At 38.1% G+C, this 26732-nt stretch overlaps 1 protein-coding gene across 2 annotated transcripts in view; it reads right to left on the reverse strand.

Moving 5' to 3' along the window:
- The window catches only part of LOC129721611 (lachesin), a 262907-nt gene that overhangs the window by 207302 nt on the left and 28873 nt on the right, over nucleotides 1-26732 (reverse strand). The window lies entirely within an intron of this gene.

Raw genomic sequence — 26732 nt, forward strand, 5'->3', positions numbered from 1 at the left:
GACTTCAAAGTTGAACAACTCCGAGTAGATCAACGTAAGGGACATGCGTAAGAGAATCTCTTTCATCAAATGTGGGCCCTTATCAGCCTCTTAAATATTTCCAACAAGTAACAAGACTAATTCTGATTAGTCTAACGGGTATTTAGTATCGTTGAATTCATGATTATGATCAAAATCTAGTAAAATTTTGGAACGATCTCACCAATCTCAGCTTCCTATCTCCTGATCCAGAGAATATCAAAGAGTTTTGCTCCAAGTACATCAAAATGGTTAGTGAACACTTGCTTGCTCTAAAACACACGACACTTTTTTTTAAGTCATAAGAATCTGGATCGCGGCTTCAAGTTATATGCAAACTTAACTTTTTGCAAATCGCACACTTATATTTTTTGCAAATCGCACATATACTAGTACAATCAAACCGTTTTCGTGGTGATGGTTGTTTCCTGCTCGTGCTTCGTGCTTTTCCTACCTCATCATGTTTACTCCGTGGTTACTCAAATAGGCTTATGTTAGCTTAGCACTCTCGACGATATGCGCTCCGCCACTGCACACTGGGCCAGAAATAGAATCTAGCGGAACGAAATTAATAGCGCTCTCAGGGTTTGACCAATCGGTTTCCGGTCTTCTACAAAGTTTCTTGATATAGTTAGAGCTTCATTTTAGATGTTTGAATTAGTTCGAAACTTTGCCGCTAAGGTGGCGTTGCGATGCCAACTTCTTTTCCTTACAGGCTAGCACTTTGCGGTTTTCGACAAAGTTGTAGATCTCTGAATTTTATGAAACTTTACAGATTAAAAACAAAATTTCTAACTCTTCAAGTTTCAGAGATCTACGAGTTTTTATTAATTTTCTCTGAATTTCACGTTTTATTGTGATAATTTTATGAGTTCAATCTAATTATTTTCTTATAAGTTTTTTCTCGATAGAAATTGAATAAATACGTCGTTTCCTTCCGAGTACAGAAGCTTTTGAAGTACTTAAGTGAAAATATTACATAAAATTTGAAAAGAATACTTAATTTTGGGATGTAGGTCTCAGCAGGTAGCAAGTATTAGCAAACCATGATTTTTTCTAAAAATTGTCCTTCAAAAAATCTTCTTTTGAAAGATGTGTTTTTTGTGTTTTTGTGATATTTAGTTTGAATATAACCATAGGTTTCATTTAAAAATACTACAAGGTATACAGCCTTAGGGGTGGTATGAAATGGTGACGTAGGACTAAATATATTCATTATATGCTGCCAGGGCTGTCATTCGCACACTCATTGCGCTCAGTGTGTTAATTTTACGGCAAGGCACAACGAGGACGGTACCTACACATTTTGACAACCAACAGGCACGAAGAGAAAGAGCGAAACCGAAATGACTATGAAAGATATCACTAAGTGAGATATATTTCAAGAGAGGGAGAACGGAACAACACTTTGTGCTGCTTTTTGTGACACATTGCGTGAGAACAAAGAGCTTCAGTTTGAGCAGTTTGCGTTGCGTTGCGGGTAGAAAAAAATAGCAGAGAAAAGGAACCAAAAAAGGACCATATTCATTTTTGAGAATTCATTTGAACACGATTATCAATGGCGTGGACGTGTTTCTTAGGACATATTACGCACGTCCAGACATGTTTCTGTCCCGGTATTTATATACAATCGCTACATGCATTCACTACTGATACCGTTCATTAGGGTGGTAATGACGCATTTAATAGTTCGTTCAGTCGAAAAGTGAAACTCTAACCGATCGATTTTTTCATTTTTTGTTTTTGGATAACACCAGATCTCGATGTTTCATGCATTTTTAAGACATTTGGCATTAGAATTTTTTAATACACTAAAGTCGCTTTTTACGCGGGGGATACGTGCCGCGTAAAAAAAACCGCGTAAATTCCGGAATCCGCGTAAAAAAACCGCGTAAATTCCGGAATCCGCGTAAAAAAACCGCGTTAATTCCGGAATCCGCGTGAAAAAAAACGAAAATGTATGAAAAAGCTTAACCTTCAAACTTTTCACCTTTTTTCACCATTAAGCAGTAAAGCAACAATGTTAAACATGATATCAAACAATTGTTACACATTTTATCTATCCACCAACATATAAATGACTAAGATGTATTAAGTCGTTCGCTTGCTATAATCGTTTGAAATCTGACGCAACATTTGCCAGTTTCATTTTCAATTTTACAAAATTTATTCTAGTATAGAAAACAAAGACGTAGTCACACGTCATTACAATTGATATGTTTCTTTTGCATGTAATACACGGTCCAGTACTTTGATACTCTATCCAACCTATGTGCAGTCTTCAGCAAAGTTTCTCAGTGTAATAAGAACTTCAACTTGACGCTCAGTTTAGTTCGCGATTTGGCCGCAGATATGGCGCTTCGACACCAACTTTTTATTCTTACACGCTACAACTCTGTAGTTTTCGACAAAGTTTTAGCTTAGAAAATTTTATGCAACTTCATACAAGAAACAAAATTTCTGTCTCTCACATTTTTTTGAAAATTTACGAGTTTTTGAAGATTTTGTTTGAATTTCACTTTTTTGTAATAGTTTTGTAATCCGAAACATTCAAATCACCAAAGAATATGCAATTTTCTGAATCAGCATCGTTTCCTGTTTAAGTATGCGTCCAGTTTTCGTTGGTAAAGCTAGGCTTATTGAGAGTAGATCCGTTGCTATTGGATCAAATGTTACTTTGTTTGTTTCGTAGCCAAATCCAATAACAACTCATCTACTCGCAATAAGTCTAGCTTAACTAACAAAAGCTCGACGCATACTTAAACCGAAAACGTATGCTGATTCAGAAAATTGCATATTCTTTGGTGATTTTAATATTTCGAATTACCAAACCATTACAAAAACCTAAATTAATCCACCAAGCGGTCAGACCCAGCCTTTCTCATTCAAACTTATTATTTGTAGATTTACATGAACGCTTCAATCTAATAAATGTGTATGCACTTTTTGGGTTCTAAAATAATGATGTTGTAATAGAAGTATAAAATATGAAATTTGACGTAATGTAAATGCTCAATAAATAGCGAGATAAAAGAAATGACTCTTCATTTCGAACAATTCAATCACGAGCGATACCGGGGACATTCAAATGGTACGATACCACATTTAAATTATATTGTGGCCACATATATTGATCAAAGTAGGTATAGTTTTAAATAGCCTTTGAATTCCTTTTCTTTCCATAACTTTTGAACTGCAAATCAAATTGTTATGAAGTTTGTTATTTGTAAGTTTGAGAGATGATTCGTTCGTATGACACTAGTAATGTTCAAATGAGTCGTGTAATCTTCGAGATAATAGAATTTCGTTGTTTTATTAACAATTTAATACATAACGGTGGCTTAGTTCGATTATAATCAAATGAAATGGGAACGTATAAGGCAGCCAAACTTTGAAATCACGTGTTAAATCATAATTCATCAGTTAACCCTCAACTAGCCTGTTTATCTGATAATACAATTGATCAAATCGGTTGTGTAGTTTCTGAGATAATGAAGTTTCCTGATTTCAACAATTCGGTACATTACAGACGAAGTTTCAGTTCGATTACAGTAAAATTCAATAGGGTGTTATGAGGCAGCTAGACCTTTCATTTGACACTAATTTCGTGAAAATCGGTTCAGCCATCTCTGAGAAAAGTGAGTGAGCTTATGTATTCTCCGGAATATGTTCCTTTTCATAGCTACATTTCACATTTTAAACATAACAGGCAAAGTAATAGTCCGATTGCAAAAAAATCAATAGGGTCTTAAGGGGTAACTACCTTTCATATGACACTGATTTTGTGGAAATCGGTCCAGCCATCTCTGAGAAACATTAGTGAAATTAAACAGTCTTCAGAAGACGTTTCTTTTCATAACTTTTGAACCACATGTTCAATCTATATAAAATTCAAAAGTTAAGGGTTTTTGAAAAGCCTGTTCATTTGATACAAATTTTATTGAAATCGGTTGTGTGGTTCCTGAGATATTGATGTTTCGTGATTTTTACATTTTTAAACATAACCTCTAAAATAAAAATCCAATTACAATGAAATTTAATAGGGTCTTATGGGGCAACTAGCACTTTCATTTGCATATAATTTCATTCAAATCGGTCCAGCTATCACTGAGAAAAGTGAGTGAAAATGAAAATCTGCACATACACACACACATACACACACATACACACACACGCGCACACAAACACACACACACATACATACAGAAAATGCTCAGCTTGTCGAACTGAGTCGAGTGATATATGCCATTCGGTCCTTTGGAGCACTTTCATATCTTCGGTTTTGCACGTGATTGCTATACCTTTCTAAGAGAAAGGCAAAAAGTTAAAAAAAAAAATATTTATTAGGAGTAAAATATTCGTGCTGAAGAAATAGCGAAATAAAATAAATGACTTTGAATTTCGTACACTTCAATCACGAGCAATACCGAGAACGTACGAATAGCACAATACCAAATTTAAATTTTGTTGAGGCCATATGTTTTGATCAAAGTAGTTACAGTTTGATATAGTCTTTGACTTTCGTTTCTTTTCATAAATTTTGAACCACATATCAAATTGCTATGAAATTTCTTACTTGTGAGTTTGAGAGACAACCCGTTCAAATGACACTAGATATGTTCAAATAAGTCGTGTGATCTTTGAGATAATAGACTTTCGTTGTTTTTATAATTTAATACATAACGGTTGGAATAAAAATGCGATTATAGTCAAATAAAATGGGAACCTATAGGAAAGCCGAACTTTTCATTTGACACTAAGATTGTTGAATTTAGTCCAGCCATTTTTGGGAAAACGAATGAATTTGAAAAGTCACCGGAACCTGTTTCTTTTCACAATTTTTGAACCACGTTTTTAATCACTATAAAATTTATCAATTATCCTTTAACTAGCTCGTTCATTTGATACCAATATTGTTCAAATCGGTTGTGTACTTTCTGAGATAATGAAGTTTCGTGGTTTTCATATTTTGATACCTTACAAACAAAGTAACAGACCGATTACATTGAAATTCAATAGGGTGTTATGAGGCAGCTAGACCTTTCATTTGACACTAATTTCGTGTAAATCGGTTCAGCCATCTCTGAGAAAAGTGAGTGAGTTTAAGTAGTCTTCGGAATATGTTTATTTTCATAGCTGGATTTCACATTTTTAAACATAACAGGCAAAGTGATAGTCCGATTGCAAAAACAATCAATAGGGTCTTATGGGGTAATTAGAACTTCCAAATGACACTGATTTTGTGGAAATCGGTCCAGCCATCACTGAGAAACATGAGTGAGATTAAACACTCTCCTGAACACGTTTCTGTAAATACTTTCTGAACCACACGTTCAATCTTCATGAAACTCAAAAGTTAAGGGTTTTTCAGGTAGCTCGTTCATTTAAACCCAATTTTGTTAAAATCGGTTGAGTAGTTTCTGAGATAATGATGTTTCATGATTTTCACATTTTTGAACATAACCTCTAAGCTAAAAATCCGATTGCAATGAAATTCAATAGTGCCTTATTAGGCAACTAGACCTCTCATTTGCAATTAATTTCATGAAGATCGGTCCAGCCATCTCTGAGCAAATCGAGTGAGATTGGGAGAGCGTTACACACACACACATACACACACACATACGCACACACACACACATACAGAAAATGCTCAGCTCGTCAAACTAAGTCGATTGATATACGAGAACCCTTTGGAGCACTTTCATACCTTTGGTTTTTCCAGTGATTGCTATACCTTTCTAGGAAAAAGGCAAAACGTGAAACTCAAACAAATTCTTCAAAAACTCGTAAATTTCCAAAAAAATTTAAGAGACAGAAATTTTGTTTCTTCTACGAAGTTACATAAAATTTTCTAATTTGAAACTTTGTCGAAAACAACAGAGTTGTAGCGTGTAAGAATAAAAAGTTGGTGTTGAAGCGCCATCTCTGCGGCCAAATCGCGAACTAAACTGAGCGTCAAGTTGAAGTTCTTATTACACTGAGAAACTTTCCTGAAGACTGCACATAGGTTGGATGGAGTATCAAAGTACTGGACCGTGTATTCCATGCAATAAATACATAGTAATTGTATTTTTACATGAAACCTATGGTTATATTCAAACTGAAATTTCACAAAAACACAAAAAACACATCTTTCAAAATTTCAAAAAATTAAGATTTTTTGATGGATAATTTTCAGAAAAAATCAAGGTTTGCCAATACTTTTTAACCTATGAGATATCTAATTCACAAAATTATGTATTTTTTAAAATTTTGTGTAATATTTTCACTTAAGTACTTCAAAAACTTCTGTACTCGGAAGGAAACGACGTATTTATTCAATTTCTATCAAGAAAAAATTTGTGAGAAAATAATTCGAGTGAACTCATTAAATTATCACAATAAAACGTGAAATTCAGAGAAAATTTATAAAAACTCGTAGATCTCTGAAACTTGAAGAGTTAGAAATTTTTAAATTCTGTAAAGTTTCATGGAATTCAGAGATCTACAACTTTGTCGAATACCACAAAGCTCTAGTGTGTAAAGGAAAGAAGTTGGCATCGCAACACCATCTTTGCGGCTAAATTCCGAACTAATTCGAACATTTGAAATGAAGCTCTAACTATACCAAGAAACTTCGTAGAAGACCGGAAACCGATTGGTCAAACCCTGAGAGCGCTATTAATTTCGTTCCGCTAGATTCCATTTCTGGCCCAGTGTGCACTGGATGGAATGGCAGCTCCTAGGAATCATTATTATGCAATTTTTTCGAAAAATATTTTCAATATTTTTCAATATTTGACTCCCTGTTATTTTCAAAGAGCACATTGAGGGTATACAAGTAAAGTGCATCAAATATACGAGATGTTTATATTCTCTCACTAATCGAAATTCCTAACTTTATTAAAGAATAAACTTTTGATTTACAAACAAATTTTCAGACCAGCAATCCAGCTCCATGCTGTTCCGATCTGGTCAAGTTCTTGTTTAACAAGGAAGAGTTTGACCTAACTTCGAGGGTCGCATCATTCGAAATCGACGATACTGAGAGATTCTATTCGCGAAGAAATATTGAGAGAATGGAGCGATTCAACCGTCAGCCTAAGTGCTAAATTTTACGATTCGCAATGTTTGATCAATGTTGTTGTCCGGTTTCATTTCGGACCTAACTGGAACATAGTTGTCCGGGCCAGGTAACGGACTGGGTTATGCTTCCGAGGTGTGGGAAAGTCCTGCCAAAATTAATTGAACTGAACATGAACATGAATCACAAGAAGCACACTGCAGGGAGTTTGGATACTGGCCGAAAGTTTAATATTTGAAATAACTTGTCTTGTGTGTCATTTTTTGCCCACGCTTTGTTCAATCCAAGAAATCAAAAAGTGAGAAATTAAATCTTCTGGAAAAACTGGTAAAATTTTACAGCAAAACTTGTTTTGCATTGTTCTTATATAATCAAACATATAAAACTGTGATTGGTTCTTTCATTAAAATGACACATTTAAAAAAAAAAACTGACATTTTCACTCCCAGACGCTGGAATGGACATCCGAAACGGAAGTATGCGGATCGTCAGTTTCAACTTCGCCGCGAATCAGGTGGGCTCATCAAAAGATTGAGTTATTTAACTTTTTTGAGCTCGACCGTTTTGATTGTTCGAACTTGAACACGGTTCTTTTGAGATTTGATGAGCTTCTCAAATGCAAGGTGCAATTGTTCTTAACAAACAGAAATTGACTGATATCGGTAAAAAAAAAAAAACGGGAGACTATTTAATAATGCCTATTTCTTATATTTCAGATTTTTCTTTTGGTTTTTTGTACCTAGTAACAATCAAATATATGAGAAAATTGCGTGGTGGGGCAATGCAAAAGCGTGGGGGGGCTAAGCCCCCCCTAGCCCCCCCCCGGTAGCTACGGGCCTGGTCCTCCTTGGTTTGATACACTCGAATTACATAGACTTACTGGTGTTGAAACATGCGAAGCTATGTCAAATAAAATTATCAACAATTTTCGACAAAAATCGTTGCAGTCCTCAATTGCTACGATAAGCTCTCTTTATGGCCAATAAGTTAGCAATTAGGTTAGTTGTAAGTTTACTTCCATTTTTTTGACAAATAGGTTTAAATTGCGAAAGTAAACAAATCCTAACAATTAAAATTACAATTTTTTCAATTGTGGTGAGAAGTCACCATTCATGATTGAACACACATACTCATTATTTACTAATATTTCTCATTAATACTTAAGCTACTAAAACCTCCTCTTATTAAAAAAAAGACATCAGAGAAGAAATATTCGTCTGTTACTTATAATTTTATGGCATAAATAAAGTGTGTCACTTTCATGGTGACACCCTGTAATCATATCTTTTCAACATCGGTCAACATAAATCAGTGATTAAACTTCAATGCAAATAACAGCGACTTACTATATGACAATAACAAGCAACGTTTTGTAAAATGATGAAAACTTCATTTTATTGACAATACTTGCGACTCAGAAAGAACGGGAGATAAATGGCTAAAGTTGCTAATCGCAACTTAATATCGCTCCCGATAATTATCGCCTCATGATTTTTCTTTCTTGTATGGACACTTTTTCTATCAGTAAAGAGTAAACCATTGGTTCATAGAGCTATTGTGAGTTCAATTTCTGAGAGTGAATGAATTATCTCAGTAGATTTCCGAACTAGCACAAAAACTCGATCGTTTCGTAAAACATTCCGTTTTCTCCTGACGGAGAAAGAGACTTACTAACTCAAAAACCTCCATATATTTTGTCAATTCAATTGAGTAACAATACTGTAAATTTCTTTTGTGATCAATTTGTTTATTGTCGAAACATTTAGTGCCTTGGCAAGAATTTAAATTTTCAAATCATTCTCATATTTGAATGCATGCTGTGCGTATCATTTGTAACTTATAAAATAGACCCGGCACGGTATTGCCGTCAATTAACATACATTTCAAGGCAATAGCGAGAAATACACGCATGGCCTAATCTTAAATTATTTCTGCCTGCCGAGATTGACAACAAGGTCGGGTTACCGTGTTTTGGGAAACGGGTTAACACTTATCATCCACAAAGCAGGAAGCTGATGCTGCCTCGACAATTTACACGTTGTTCAAGTGTTAGTAAACGCATGGCATATCCTGTCACAAAACACGACAGTTATCTTTTCTGCCATCGATCGGCTGGCAGCCTCCCGAAAGAATCGCGAAACCAGTTCCAGGGAACGATGGGAACCAACAGGCGGCGGTCGGTCGGTCGTGTTAAGAGTCGAAGAAGTATACCGAGGCGAAGGGTTTCGTATCGTAAATTTATGAAATATTCATGAAGTTTGTGCGCTCAAATATATGCTTTTGGGACTACAAACACTTACCTGATGGCTTTGGTGCCTGGTGTACAGTAGGGTGACCGAAAAATTTGAGAAAAAAGACACCTTCTGCCGCAACACGTTAGCTTCTCATAGCAACTGCTTTTTGATAACCCTAGTATTCTTGCACAGAATTTGAACTTTCTGGCATGGTAAAGCGACAGGATAATGCTGTTGCTTCGGGTGTGAATTTTTACATGGCTGAACGAAAGATTTTCACTCTCGAGCAACATCAGATGTGAAACGAAACACAAAGAAGTATCCCAGTATGGTACGCCGGCCGATGAACTTCTTGAGCAGGAATTCGATTTCCCTTGTACTAAACAATTCATTTCAGCGGCACATTTGAATCGATTTGTCCGTTATACGTTATATCTGATCGTATGTGGATGCTAGAAGAAAAAAAAAACATACGGGACCATTCCAACAACCACTTGACAGGTTCCGGGAATACTTGATATGCTTTGGGAAAAATATACCTACTAACCAGCGAGCGGCGCAACTGCGGTGAATGGAATATGCAACGTTTCCTATGGCTGTCTTTGCACGGTTCTGCTGCGGATGGGGAAATTATGCAAATGATGTTACGGATTTCATAGCATCTCCTGATTGGATTGTGGGTGGGTAACTGTTTTGGGCCGCTTCCAGACACCGCGAGCGGTTCAGTAGTAGTTGGTATTGGTTTTTATATGCAACTTCCATGTTTACTAAGTGACGATAACATACTAATGAGGTCGGACGATGCTCGTTCCTCATTTGTTTGTACAGTTGACCAGTCGGTTTGGAGAGAGAGTACCGCAAATGAGGTAGCTCGTTTCGTGTTTTGTCTTTCTGCAGAGAAAGGTAAACAATCAGCCCGTAATAAGCAAAGTTTATCACCTAAGCTGTTGCTGCATCTCATAATCACCTTATTAAATTCATAAAGCGATGAAGCAAAAATTTGTTGAATTACACTGGACAAAGTAAAGCCTTGGAGCCTGTTTATTATACACAGACTTTACGGCCAACTATCAAGTGAATAGGACAATTACGGGGCTACTACTACGATCCTACTGACACTACAGTATCTGCCGAGTCGGGACTCGAACATACGACAGCTGGTTTGTAAAAGTACCTACCGGTACTTCAAGACCAGCCGAGAGGTACATTGGACAACAATATCTGAAGAATAAACAATTCCTATCGGAGAAGTGATTTTAGAACTGGAAGTTTGCCACTTGCTGCTAATCAAATCCGAGAAATTCTCTGCAACGCACACAAGCGTCATATGAAAGAATAAGTATTAGCGGAAAGGTAAAGATTTGTATCCACCGAGGTTGCTGGTGCGATCTTCATTACTCCGCAGTCTCCGGACATTCATTCACCGGGAGACAAAATATTTTAAACCATTTCATAATCGCAGTAAAATTATTGTGGCTCATATTCAGTCATGGAGAAAATAATAAATACACTTGCAGTGTTGAATAATTTTTCGTATTTGCGCACTGATTTTAATTGTTGTATGATGTTATGTTACGTCAATATGATTCGCAGACACTCTTTTTAAAAGAGGCACGTTTTTAAAGTAGCGACAAAAATGGATACACTATTGAAATATATATACAAAACAATCCAAATTAGCTTCATTTCTCTACATATCGTTAGCAAAGTGACCTTTAACGTTACAAAACTCACTTTCAAAATGTTGTGGCTTGTCCTTTGTTTTGTAAAGCCATATTCAATCTTCCGGGTATGTTTACCACCAGGTTTTCACGAGTACAAGCTGAACTAGAATTTCACGCTGCCTGTCCGACGTTCCATAAGTCTGTTTTATTCTTTGGAAACAAAAAGGTTAAATTTTAAATTTCAGTTGCACCCTAGTCTAAAAACTTTTTAGAAAATTCAGTTCTTGCCAAAATGTATTGCTTTTGAAGTACAATAAAGTTTCCTGTGTACCTAGGTGGTCGAATTTGCTTCCATATGCAGAAGAAAACATGCCACTTTGCCGGATCTCTATGCAGTATAACGATCCTAAACATACAGTATTGAAAACACGAAGATGATTTTCAAACGAAAATATAAAATTATTAGTTTGACCAGCGCAGACTCCTAATTTAAATCCTTTAGAAATTCTATGGAAGATTGGAAAAGTCTAGGTTGCAAAGCATCATCCAAAGAATAAAATAGACTTATGGACCGTCGGACAGGCAGCGTGAAATGCTAGTTCAGCTTCTTCTCGTGAAAACCTGGGGGTAAAAATTTCACGAAGATTGAATATGGTTTTACAAAACAAGAAACAGGCTACAAAATTTTGAAAGTGAGTTTTGTAACGTAAAAAATCACTTTGCTAACAATATGTTGAGAAATAAAGCTAATTTTGATTGTTTTGTATGTATATTTCAATAGTGTATTTATTTTTGTCGCCACTTTAAAAACACTAACTCACGCAAAAAAATTTCGGAATCACCGACAAAGAAATTTCTCCAGTTATTTCTCCGTTCTTCTTTCAAAAAGAGTGTCTGCAGATTTTAATGACGTAACATAACATCATACGAAAGTTAAAATCACTGCGCAAATACGAAAAATCATCCAACACTGCAAGTGTATTTATTATTTTCTCCATGACTGTATATAGTAATAAAAGTTTCGATTTCGATAAATATTTAATGAAACAATACTGTGGTCATTGAAAAAGTTCAAAACTATATTGTTAAAAAAAAAAACGTCCTAGCAGTGGCGCTTCTAATGTGAGAGTTGAATGTTTTTTTCTTTGGGTGAGTGATTGAATGTCAACATGTTTTACATTTTGAATAAAAATTTGTACTGATCTCCTAAACTCGCAAAATTTGTTATATAGGTATCCGACTAGTTTTAATAACGAAATCGATAAAAAGGTGTTTCATGATAAAACAAACATTTCACAGGAAAATTTCAATGATGTAAGAACGACGAGTGTGGTTTGTCTTAGAAGTCAAAAAACATTTCCCATCATTTTCGAAAACAAAAAAAATCAAAACGTACTTAAGCTTAAGATTTATTCATAACACCTGTACAGTGTACACCAGGAGCAGGATTTTTTATTGCTCTAGGTGCCGAAATCCGAGTGTGCAATCATTGAAAAAAAAAAAAACGCATTTTGGTAATCGATTTTCCGTTTGAATTCTCCACTAACCAGGCGTTCGAACTGTGCTATTCCGCAGTTGGGGTTGAGTAAATTTTGATTGCGGTTGGCAGTCGAATGCTCGACTGGTCTTCATAACAGGCCGTCGGCTAGTAACAGTTGGTGGGATTTTGCATTGAAAACCACTCGTGGGGGAAGAAAATTTTTGTGGTTTCCGGTCGCTCTGCCTGAACAAGGAAGATAAAAACGCTAAATGAAATTTTGATTGACTGGTGATGGATGTGGCAGCGGATTGAGATTTGGCAAAACAGATTAAAGTTGAGATATTCGGCTCGTGCGAAATCAATCAGCCACAGTTGAGTGGGTCACATAAATAAGGTCTCAGGCATTTATGGCGTGCTAAGTGAGAAATATCTCAAAATAAAACAATGACTGCTGCTTATGGATGTATACAGATAAGTTCAACATTTGATACCGTTTCAGGAGTAGACAAAATGCAGTACCATCACAAAATCCGTTTCATGACGACTCAGACAAAAGTTTTACCAGATTTGTTCTCCAGTATATCGTATAGCTGTAAATTATTATTTGAAACAGTTGTTTTCCCACTATTCATATTCTCTGAAATTTTCCGAGACATCACGCGAATAAAATCTCGTCTTTATTATCCCACGACGTCTGCCAGTTGACAAGTTTACTCTGACGGGAAATTTTTTTAAATTCATTGTGGGCAATTGGTCTATCATTAATATCACCGTTTGTTGCTCCTACATTAGCCTTTACATTAGCCTACATTAGCCAGCCATTAGCCTACATTAGCCATTGCTCCTACATTACCCAACCGGATATCTCCGGTATAAGTCGGTGCAGGTATATTCGATGTGGCTCCCGAACGTGAGCTTATCGTCCATCATAACCCCCAAGAGCTTCAGCGATCGCTTTGAAATGATAGTGCAGTCTCCGACTCTGATCACCGCCTGTTGCTCCGATTTACGGTTGTTCACAACCGTGACCTCTGTCTTATGATGTGCAAGCTTCAGTTTCCTGGAGCGATCCAGTCCTCGACCTTGCGTATACAGGGTGCGGCCGTCTCGATCGACTCGCCGTAAACCTTCAGCGTTATGTCGTCTGCAAAGCCGACGATCACAAACCTTACAGGGAACTAGAGTTACAACACTCCTTGACACTTGACACTTGACATTCCACAACACCAGACCCAGGATATTTGTTGCCTGGAATACAACAATGAGAAGGGAGCCACATTGAAAACATTCTGATTTAACAAGCCTAGCCATGTGTAATGACAAGGACGGAAACCTGCTTACTGGTAACCCAACGGCTGGACGGAATACCTCCAAACACTGCTGTACCAAGAGGATGGGGAAGAGCCAAACAGGACTTACTTATTCGTCCATGTCCGCTTGTCCGGCAGGACAAAGGGATGAAATTAGAGATCTCCACTGATACAAGACGTATACGGACCTTCAGAAGGTAAACTTCCACCTGACACAGATACTGTAAGGCCATGGCTGCTTTAGGCAGTACCTACACAAGTTTCGCACAGATAAGGAGCGAAATGTTAGTGGTGAGCGAGCCGGATACTACTCCGGAAAACACAGTGAAAAGAATGTGCGACGATGAGAGTACCTGGAGAGCACGGCTGCTTCCCAGATCGTTCTTACACTGCAAGGCACGAATCGACGGAACACCCATTGAAATGCTAGTGAAAGCTAACCCTGCCTTTACGAAATCAGCCAAGTCATTAACAAATAAGGAGGTGCTTCTAGTACACTCGCCCTTCTGAAGTAATGCCCAGCGTCGGTCCCAGGAAGACTCGAGTTCGAGAAAAATGGAGAAACATAGATAGTAGTTGGCATTTGTCTAAGCTGCTCTGGTTCGCACTCACTAAGTGCCGGTTCGCCTCTCTCCGCTTGTCGATCTTTCTCCACATGTCATCTTGCTTTGTTTCACTTCGGACTGTATTGCTCATATTGAAAACGGGAAGCAGGTCGATGCTGTATACACAGACTTGAAAGCTGCATTTGATAAAATTGATCATCGAATATTACTCGAAAAACTCGCTAAAATGGGTGTCTCCAGCGACCTGGTTAAATGGTTGCAATCGTATCTAAGTGGAAGAAGCCTAAGTGTCAAACATGAATCCTGCACATCCCGACGATTCACGAACACCTCCGGCGTTCCTCTAGGGAGTAATCTTGGACCGCTCCTTTCCGTTTTGTTTATAAATGATGTCGCAGCCCGTCTTGGAAGAGGATGTCAGCTGTATTATGCTGACGATCTATAGATTTTTATGGTCACTGACAAATTTTCTGACTGCTAAAAGCTGCAAGAACTGTTGGATATTTTTGAGGATTGGTGTAAAAGAAACATAATGACTATTAATGTCCAGAAATGTGCTGTAATTTCGTTTTATCGATGTAGTAATCTAATAAAAGCTACTTATACAATCGGACGTACACTTCTAGCTCGTGTCAATGGGATTAACGACCTTGGGGTACTACTTGTTGATAAATTGACTTTTGGACCACATCGAGCCAATATTATTGATCGTGCAAGTCGTCAGCTAGGATTTCTTATGAAGGTGTCTAAAGATTTCACTAATATCCATTGCCTGATATCGTTACATGCGGCGTTAGTAAGATCGATTGTGGAGTCGTCAGCTGTAGTGTGAGCACCATACCAGACAACTTGGATTGATAGGATTGAGAGACTGCAGAAGCGTTTTGTCCGTTTCGTACTTCGTAGACTTCCTTGGATAGACAGGCTGAACCTTCCTCCTTATGAACACCATTGTAATTTGTTAGGTATTGCCTCTCTGGAACGTAGAAGAAAAATTCAGCAGGAAATGGTTGCTGCTAAAGTTATTTTTGGTGGAATCGACTGCCCGGCTCTTTTAAGCAAGTTTTCTCTGAATGCTCCTGGTCGAATTCAACGCAGATCACTGGATGAAATGTTTATAAGGCCGTTCCATCGCTCTGTCTTTGGATACTTTGAACCAATTTCCGTACCTTCAACAAAACTAGTCAACTGTTTGATTTTGGATGTACCTTGAATATTTATAAACAAAAATTGCTATCAGTTAGTCTTTTTTAATATCTGTTAAGTTTAAGTAACTAATTTTTATTTTATTCATTAAGACTATAACTTGTAATAATAATAAATTCACTCCCTCCGCTTGCTGCGCTTGTCACTTGTCACGATGAAGGCGTTCTTGATGCCGGTCCATTACTCTTCGACCGTTCTACTAGCAGGTAACTCCGAGGCTCGGGATTCAAGTTGTTCGACAACGGCTCTTTTCACCTCGGTATTCTCCAGTCAGCGGACGTTGTAACGATATCCAACTTTGTCCTCTCGTCGTTAAACACGTGCGAAGCGCAGACGTATCTCAGCGATGACTAGGTGATGGTGGGATGCAATGTCGGCGCTGCGCTTATTGCGTACATCAAGAAGGCTCCTTCTCCATTTTCGGTTGATACAGATATGGTCAGTATAGTTTTCTGTTTCGCGGAAAATCCACGTTACCTTATATGCTAGTTAATGGGGAAAGAGCGATCCACCAATGAACTTGTTATTATTATCACAAAACTGTGTGGCGTGGTCAAGGTCCGCGTTGTTTGAGCCAATTTTCGCGTTGAATTCGCCCAAGTGCATGCTGTTCAGCTGTCTGTAGCCAAACAGGAACAGTATTAGGATAGGAGCTGTGGAACCACCAACACAGGCGATCCGAGAGCTGAAAAACGGCAAATCTGATGGGAAGGACGGTATCTAACGGTCGAACTTCTGATAGAAGTAATGTGATCCACCCCATCATTTCACGAATCTGTGCAAATGAACAAGTGCCAAACGATTGGTTAGAAGGGCTTATTTGCTTTCTTCGTATAACAGGGTCATCGAGTCGACTGCAGAAATTATAGAGGTATCACGTAATTAAATTCTGCGTACAAAGTGTTCTCTTTTATATGGTTCTTGAGATTAAGACCGTAACCTTTCATCGGTGAATATCAGGCTGATTTTCGAAAAGGATGCTCCACGACGGATCAAATCTTTATTCTGCGACAGATCCTAATGTTTCGGAAAGAAAATCTGCAAATCTATCATCTGTTTGTGGATTTCAACGCGGCGTACGACTTAGTCAAGCGAAATGAGCTATGGCAGATAATGCCAAAAAACGATTTTTCAACGAAACCGATAGAGCTGACTCGAATGACGCTGGAGGGATCAACATCATGCGTACCAGCAGCGGACGAGATCACCTTTGTGACGTTGGACGGACTTAAGCAAGGAGACGTACTTTTTAACATTGCCTTGTAGAGCGCAGAACAACGAGCAAACGTGAGAAGGAACGACACAATCAACACATGCTTCTTGGCTTTGTGGATGACATCGCTATAATCGGGATAAACCGTAGAGCTGTAGAACAGGTCTCCAGGCCTGGTGGGACAAAAGCCCAAAAATGTGTAGTACACTGTAAATCACCGAAAGCTAATTTTAAGAGAGGAGTGGCTTAATGTTTGATGGTATAATTTGAGACTATTTTTTTTTAATTAAGTAAAATAAATCAGTAATGTAGGGCAGCACGGCTATCGTCAGCACGTATCGCCTGTTTAATAAAAGTTCACATTTCAAGTATTTTTTCATCAGTTTCTTTGCTGAAAATAGTGTGTTTGGTGTGAATGGTTGCTGCAGGATGTAGAGGTAGAGGAGATAAGTTAAAACTATTGTTTCGATTTTGTTATGTGTTGGTATTCGAGCTCATACCCAGTCAAAAATAATCGACGCCCTATATTACGCCGAACTAAAAGTGCAATATCGATTTTTTTCCTGCTGTTCTTTTTATTTTCATCATACATTCTTCATGCGTTTTCTAATTAAGATGAGTGACATTTTCCATACATACACTGCCAAACGTGTATAGACCATTTTACGAACTGGTACGGTACAATACACAGTATTTGCTGATGTTGATGTTGCTTTTTTGTGCTTTATGCCAGCAGCTCCATGTTTTCTGTTGAAATTTTATTCATAAATTAAGATCTGAAACGTCTTGTAAAATGGTCACCATGTTAATCGGTATCCTGGGGATTCTTACTCAGGATTCTCAGCGTGTTAGTAAGGGTCGTTCATGTTTCGCTCGACCTGTGAATCGTCGTATCTCGGTGCTCCGATTTTTCCACTTTTTATCGATAACTTCCGTGTTTGGATGACTTTTTGCGATGAATGGTTGTAGAAAGAAGCGACACGTCTGTGCAAACGCTGCAATGTTGTTGTAATGACTTATTTCAATTCATGTTTTCAGCCGCAGAAAGGAGTTATAAATTAGTCTCATAATAGTTCATCACCTTTTTTTGGGAACACAACATAACGGACACTATCCATAGGTTTTTGATGTATGTTAAAATTTTATAAATTTCAGGTATGGAAAGCAGCCAACCGAGGTCTTTTTTACAACCCGCTTATACTTCTGTATTTCATAAATCATTTTTATTATTCTCACATTATATGTACATGATCATATCTATATTGATATACAGTCATGGAGAAAACAATAAACACACTTGCAGTGTTGGAAAATTTTTCATATTTGCGCAGTGATTTTAATTGTTGTATGATGTTATGTTACGTCATTATGATCTACAGACACTCTTTTTAAAAGAGGAACGGAAAAATAAATGATGAAATTTCTTCGTCAGTGATTCCGAAATTTTTTTGCGTGAGATAGTGTTTTCAAAGCGGCGAAAAAATTTATACACTATTGAAATATATATATATACAAAACAATCCAAATTAGTTTTTTCTCTCTACATATCGTTAGCACAGTGACCTTTTACGTAACAAAACTCATTTTCATTATTTTGAGGCTTGTCCTATGTTTTGTAAAACCATATTCAATCTTCGTGGTATGTTTACCACCAGGTTTTCACGAGTAGAAGCTGGACTAGCATTTCACGCTGCCTATACGACGTTCCGTAAGTCTGTTTCATTCTTTGGATACAAGTAACAAGAAATACGCTGACATAGTAAAAATGATAAAACGCGGCAAGTTGCAGTGGGCTGGACATGTAGCCAGAATGTCTGACGTGAAGGCCGTTAAAACTATACTCTGCAGAGAACTAAAAAAAGACCCTAGATGCCGGGGTAGGTTGCTGATAAAAGTAAAGTTAGTAGAGCGATTGACAACACTGTCTCGAAAAAAATAAATAATATAATCTTTGAAAACATACTTCATACATGGGACTAACCAAAATAATTTATCATTTTAGTAATAAACATAACTATTTCTTGTAATTTTTCGAAACCACACGTAATGTAAAGAAGATCTCGAAAGTGATGAAAATTGACATGGGACTGTTTTACATTTATGGACAGTATATTTAACTGGCAACATTTCCGGTAGAAATTATTATATTTTCTGAATTCCTTGGTCAATTTCCTTCAAACTGAATTATCCCGAATGTTTTTAAACAGCTAAGTTCCACAGATATTAGAAAAACAGAAATAAAAACTGTAATCCAACCAGAGTATATTTGACTACACTGAAGTCGCTTTTTACGCGGTTGGTTGTACCGCATTAAAAAGATTAGATTAGATATACTTATACTAAACTTATTTGATACCGCGTACAAATAACCTTCCGAATCGAGTTAAAATAATCCGCGTTATTGTAAAAATATTCAATAAGAAAAAAACGCATAAAAACAACCCGCGTAAAAAGCGACCCCAGTGTATAATTATTGAAAAGACAGTAACTCAAGAATTCGCCCTTAATACGTTCAAGTGACGAGTGATTTTCGTGTAGAAATTGCTCAGAAACAGGATAAAATTGTCAAATATAAAATCAAAATACACTCATTTACCTATTTGGCAATTTGATTTTTAAAATTTGTCGAGGGTGTCGAATATCTTTTTCTTATATTTGGAAAGATATAAAATGTTTGATGTACAAAGTTCACTCAATTCCTTGTTTTCAGTGTAACTTTTCCCCTGGATTTTTTAAATATTTCATATCTTCAAAAAAAAAAATAAATCGATCAGCCAAACAGAAATACATATTTTTACTGAGCATTTGATCTAGCTATATTTCAAAATAAAAAAGTTATTCGGCCATTAATAGTATTTCAAGGGTTAGTTTACCATTTAATTATTCATTCGTATGCAAAAATACGCAGGTAACTGTTTGATATACTGAAAGCACGTCTATTCTACTTCCAAAAGAATATAAAGTCATTTGTCTAATGGATTCTTTTCGATTGTTTTAATAAAAGAGTTCCTTTGCATGATAATTTGTATTTTTTGAATTACTTTGTTATTTCTAAATAAAGCGTTTTACAATCTTCAGCAAAAGTAGAAACAAAAATCGCATAATATTGTAGAAGGTCATAAAAATATAGAAAATCATGGGGAGGAGTTATAATGAAAAATATGAAGTTTTAGTCTTAGTTTCACATATGACGTATAGATTTAAAGTGTCCTTTATGTTATCTTCTTCATTGATTGTTTTAAATTTACTTAAAAAATTTTATGAAGCTCAAATCAAATTTTTTTTCAAAAAGTTATAACTTTTTTTTCTTGATTTCTCCATGATCGGACTGGTTTCATTGTTCAGATAATCTTTTGTAGTTTTCATAAAAACAAATGAATTTTTGAAAAGTGAGCGTTTTCAGATTATATTTTTTTTAATTTTTCTAGGTATTAACTATTTTCACAAAAAAAATTTTTTTCTAGAGTGTTATTTTTTCGGAAAGTTAAAATTGTTATCTACAACTTTAGCGAGAACGTCTTACCGATCAAACAAACCGTTTTGTAATCATCAATACCTTCCCAAAATAGCATTTTTCATTAGCTTCTCAAAAATGAGTCGTGTTCCAAAAAAATTAAACAAATAGCACAAAATGGCATTTTTTTGCCTATAGAAACGACTATGCCAAGTTTCAGCAAAATCAAAAATGACAATATAATAAAAATAATAAAACTGGCACAGTACAGTATTTTTCTTTTCTTTTCTTAGAAAATTTGTCGTTAAAACGCAGGTAGAGCGTTACAAATATTGGCAAAATTATGTTTATATTTGACAGAGTGTTGCAACAGTTAAAAAAATTATCCAATAATGCATCTATTTTCATAGATTATTATCATACAAAAATACCTTTGTGACATTCTTAATTAGTTTAATGTTAAAGCTACAGTCAAACAATTCTCTTTGCACGGGTCCTAAATTGGCTGGAACTTGTTAATCTTAGTAAACTCGGCCGGCTACCAAAAGGCCAAATGAATCCAAGAGTACGGAGCGTTCATATAAAAAAGTGGTATCAAGAAAACTTTTTCCGCTGCTATCTCGCTTTGACAGACTTGACTGGCGAGATTGGCGGGCAGAATTTTTTTCCGTACCCAATCTATCGTCGTGATATTGCAATTAATTTTGAATGAATTCAGGCGTTTCAATTAGCCGAAGGATTGACGTTGGTAAGAAAGAAACGTGACACTGTGAGCAGCGAGGAATAGAGTCAGAAGATAATAAGAAAATGTTTTATTAATTGTTTTTTTTCGACTTACAGATGCTTGTTTATCGCTGAAACTGACGTGTGTTTCAACGTCTACAACATTTGATCAGTCCACAAATCAAACTTACTACACACTTATCAAGTGGGTTGAAGTGTAGGCAAACATCATCATAAACGTCAACCTTCAGATTTCCACATTTATTGTTTAATGGCTTTATTTGTTTTCCGTACATCACGACCTTGCTCCGCCGGTTTTCTACCGTGCCCCACTTTACGCGTTAGACAGGCATTTGTGTTTCAACGTCACACCCGCCTAAGTACTTCCCCAACAGTATACCACGAACAGCTTTGTTTATTCTGTTTATTTGTCCATCACCAACAACACAATGTTGAACCCCCACGCCCTCAACCACTCAGTCGTGATGGTTAAAGGAATCCGCAACCAACGACAACCAGCGATGTGACTCTCGGGACACGATATTCGATGTAAACCGCCTGGTTCTGTGCGCCGCGCTATATCGCTCTCTACACCTACTCGAGCGTCCTGGGCCTTTCAGGCTTTCCTCGGCCGATGATTCTTTCGAGTGCGGCCACTCGAGAACTGTGGGCCGAGATCGGCTTGGGAAATAGTAAATGCCAAGGCTTCGTTTCAATTTTGTGTCAATTTAGTTATTCTTTTACCACATTTGATGTGGTATTCCACAAGCACAACTCCATAGTCCAGTATTTTTGATAATGGTGAAAACAATCCGTATTAATGTATTCTTAATTTGAACAATTCATTTCGCTGGTTCCATCGTTGGGATTTTTTTATTTCGGCGTTGAATTGGTGGGATAGACCTTATCGCCATGGTCAACTGTTGCCCATTTTTTGCCCTTTTTCCTTTTCATCCGCCCGCCACACAAAGCACTTTTTCGGTGGGAAATGTTTGCACTTCGTTACCACTGTCTGGCTGCCTTTCGGTCGGCGTTGCTCATGTTTGTCTAGTTATCAAGAGTAATAAAAATCAAACAGTTGTCCTCGTTAGGGAGAAAGCCCTTGGCGACTCGCTAGGCCCATTTAGTGGCGGCAAACGATGTATTTAATCAAATATTATTTCCACATTCACATTACACGGCAATTAATTATACCTGCTCAAAAAATAAAAAAAGGAAAAAGTTTTCCCATCCGGCTTCAAATTAAATCGAGAAATTCTGATTACTTTCGCCCATACCACCGTGTCTGACTGACGCATAATTTGTCAAAGCCATGTGCCCGAACAAAACCAGCATTGCAGAGAGCGATTGTCGATGACGGAAACAGTTCAACCGATTACCGTAAATATGCTTCAAATAAGACAATGCCGACAATGCACACGTCCCTGCCTAGACCGCACCGCGACCCGGTAATCCTTTCCGGATGCCACCAGAGGCACTGCTCGAAATCGCAGCCGGTGCCGCTGGGAAATGTGACAGAGGAAATCCTTTATCAAACCGAGCAAATCACAATGGAACAATAATGATCAATAAAATTTTATCATCCGCAGCCGGCAATCGAATCGACGCAGAGACCATCACTTGAAGTGAAATGAACGTAGACAAGATTTCACATGTGTAGTTCCTACGTATAGGCATGCGACACGATTGCAGGGTTCACGTGCCAGATGGCACGCACGAAGGATGTTCAGACAATGGGGGACAATAAAATCATACCAAGTTACTACCGGGGAAATGTGCCTCGGAAAGATTTCCTTTCTGCCCTTTTAAGACGGCTCCCCCTGCAACCGGGGGTTTCAACTGTATTTGAGGCCTATATAAATATTTTCACAGACCGAACCATTCCATCCACGTGCACGGCGTTTGGAGAAGAGTTTTGCACAGCGGGTGAAGTTCGTTATTATTCTACAATTGAATCGATGCTTATTGCAGCGTTACCCTATTATTTGAAGCGGATTTTTTCCGTTATAGTTCGTAATTGATATTGATTTTCCGGTAACGAAAGCAAAAGTACGTTGAATTATGAGGAAAAATTTGGTTGAGTTCGGATGTTGTGGAGGAGAATCCTATCACTTAAACAGTTAGGATTTTCAGAACCGAATTCACGATTGTGGAGGCTCGGGCTCGAGTTTTTAATTTGAAACTTCTAAAAACTTTTGGTAATATTATCTGGATTACAGCAGAAATCATTCCTTAACGATAACGATAATTGGAAAAAAGAACTAACATACAGAATTTTTGATGTGGGATTACTTCTACAGAAAGACACGGGTGTAAAATGAAAATCTTACAACGTATTTATTTAAGAAGGACATAGGTTTATTGCGCTTATATCTCAGTAATCTTCTATCATATTCACAAGTTTTTACCATCGGCCGATCTAAAAAATTCTTAACGATTGGATTACCCGGGGAGAAGAAAGAAACAAAAGAAATCAACGAAAATTTCAGGAATAAAAACATATATCTTCGCTTTTCTATGTAGAAAATGGCACCGCTTCTATTGTATGGAAAATGACACCGGTGATGATGGCGATTAACATTTTATTTAAAAAAGATAATTCATGTTTGAGTTATCAAAAAGCAGTTTCTATTAAAACATATAATTTATTTAAGAAGAATGAAAAGTAATAAATATTTAGTGGCTGGAAAGTTAAACTTCCTTCTCTTTTCTTCTTAGCGCCTATTCATCAACCACGGGCGGTACAATATAGAAACTACATTCTTTGCTTTGCAATTCCATTATATGTATGACCATGCTTGTCTGTGTTGTCTGCATTTTAATTTGCAAGGTTTCGGGGAAATCTGTTCACAGACACCTGAGAAGAGGCTCCGAGAGTGGAGTTGAATTTAGCCAAACCCACTGAATCCCCTTCAGTCTCTTTTCTTCCCGGAACGACGGTTAAATATTTCGTCGGGAAGTGGCTTTTTGTGCTTCATGTCCCCTCTTTCCTTCTATACCTCATAGCTATCCACCTGGAGACTGATAGTTAGCTACCGCAAGCGTGTTGGTGGTTGGTGGTAGCTCCAGAATTTTTTGTAAGGTGGTTGCACAAACCGTACTCCAAATTTCCAGGTCTTCACACTTCCTCCGAACTAAGTTGTCAGGAGTAGTGTCTGGCCCGCTTACCACCGTCATGTGCTCCTCGCACGCACAAAACGAGAGTATACGAAGAAGACTTCGCGGAATTGGACCATTCCCGTCGCCATCTGATCATCGAGAATGATCATGTGATACCTTGTATGCCCCTTGTGTTACGTTGATCGAAGCACTATCCTCCTCAAAAGCGATGCTGACCGGCATACGGTGTATTCAGCTCCCGACCTTGCTTATGCAAAGCGTGGCCGTCAACTCAACTTTTCCGATCAACTAGCCTTAGACCTTTAGCGTTATTTTGTCACCAAAGCCGATGATCACAACCCTTACAGGAAACTTAAGCTTCAACACTCGTACATGACATTCCACAACTCCGGGCCCAGTATGGAACCTTGCGGTACTTCTGGTAATGGCGGTAATAGCATTCAGCGTGGACCTACCTTTCGGGAGGCCAAACTGGTTATTTGCGAGACCGGTTACACCCTCTGTATACTTAACCAGTCTGTTGAGGATAATCCTCTCAAGAACCGGCAGTGTTCATTGGTCCGATTGGCCCAGTTCTGTCGGTTGCATCTTTCCAGGAAGATCAGACACTTCCAGACACTTCTGCATCCCTAGCCGGAACAGTTCGTAGAGGCACTTTTATGGCCGTCTCGATGGCTAGGTTCGGCATTTCATTCAGTTCTGGTGTCTTGTTCACCTTCAAGAAGTTGGCGATCACGATAAGTTCTTCATTCGTAACCCCAGCCTCGAATCAACTGCTCAACTCAACGCTCACGAATTGAATGTTCGGCAGGTTGGTCGACTATTCCTGGTCTGTGTCTGAGATACTGAAATGTCCAACGTGAAACTTGACAGCCGAAGGCCTGGGACTTGACTCCTGGTGTTGAAAGAGTCCCTTGATGATGCGACTACAGCATCTCTGGTAATTGATCTTCAGGCACCAATATACTTTTGGTCTTGGCCATTACGAGCTTTTTAGCGTTACTTCACGGGCAAGCATTGCGGACAGCAGAAGCACGTGGTTCAACAGTATACTGGTGACTTTCCATTCATAGGCTGACGAGTGCTAGGCATGGTAAAGTCACCCGAGATAGTGTGGTAACTAGCATTCAGGTGTAACCAACTCCCGCCCCCGAGCTCTCGCAAATACCTCGGCATCAAAATGCGATGTCTTCCTCCCGCAAACGGTTGAAGTGTGGTTGTGTATGAAAGAGTACCAATTAGAAACTTGTCACTTGGAATGTGAGGACTCGGCTGGAACCGGTATGCGCGGATATCTTGACCAGAAATTTGCAGAAGGTATAGGTGGAGGTAGTAGCCATCAAGAGGTGTGTTGGCCAGAAACCGGCCAACCGCCGTTACCTCTTTAAAAATCTTCTGCAAAGGCGGTGACAGAACGAAACGGGGCGTCGGTTTTCTGCTACTAGGGAACTAAATAAAGCGAATCATCAGGTAAAGGCCTATCAACTACCGTCTAGACAAATTTAAGATCAAGGGGAGATTCTCTAAATATAGCCTTAGAAACATGTACTTGCTAACAAACGATAAAATCGAAAACGTACAGAACGAGTTTTACGTTCTAACGAAACGTATAGAGAGTACCGGCAACATGACATAAAGATCGTCATCGGACATATGAACGCACAAGTCGGACGGAAGGAGTGATTTCAAGTGTTAAGGAAATGGCTTCAAATCTTTTTGAAATTATTGGCTTCAAATGGTGAGTTGACAACCTGGAAAAAGCGTCAAACATAGCTCCGGCCCTCACAAGCTCCTATCTTACACCTCTACGAGTCACTGGACTTCTGGTTGAAACATGGACACAACTGGTTGGTGTTGCCTGGGCAATGTTCGGCATGAACCTAGGCAACGGAATAAGGACTACGATTCCAAACTTGGGCCATGGAACCGCAAATCGCTGCTTTCTTCCAGAGTTGTGGCACCACCAGCGAGCTGGACACCCCCTCCATAGTACTAGGCAAGATGCACCAACGCGTGATGGGGTGGCGGCCGATTAACGCAAGGATGTGCAAACTGAGGATTAAGGGCCGGTTCTTTAACCACAGCATCATTAACGTACACTGCCCACATGAGGAAAGACCCGATGACGAAAAGGGAGCGTTCTACGCGCAGCTGGAGCAGGTCTACGATAGCTACCCGCGACGGGACGTGAAAGTCGTCATTGAAGACATGAGTGCTAAGGTAGAGGGGAAAATGTTCCGACCAGTAATCAAACTTGATAACCTGCACGCTAGACTGGGACACAGTTGTATGGGAAAAAAGCGTTGGTGTAATTTTTTCGCTCCCATGCCCTTTTCGTGTTCCTTATGGGTCCCGTAACAACTGTGTAACTTTTCAGATCGATCGGTGGAGCCCCTGATTTGCGCCCGATTTTTAAAGTTTCCATACGATTTTATATGGGAAAATCCACTTTTTCAAAACTTATCCTCTAGAAATTTCCAGTTGGCTCCTAAAAATATACCAATACATGATATTTGTAGAAAATTTTCCTGGAAATAATTCTTCTGAAGACTGTAAGGCGCTACGAAATTTGTAGAAAAAGTAATTCACCTTAAACTGATCCAATGTCTGACGAACGGCTCAACATTGAATTTTTCCAGCAACACTGCTGCAGCATGCTGCTGTTGCAAACTCAACAT

Source organism: Wyeomyia smithii, chromosome 2 (genome assembly GCF_029784165.1).
Source record: "Wyeomyia smithii strain HCP4-BCI-WySm-NY-G18 chromosome 2, ASM2978416v1, whole genome shotgun sequence".
Taxonomy (NCBI): Eukaryota; Metazoa; Arthropoda; class Insecta; order Diptera; family Culicidae; genus Wyeomyia; species Wyeomyia smithii.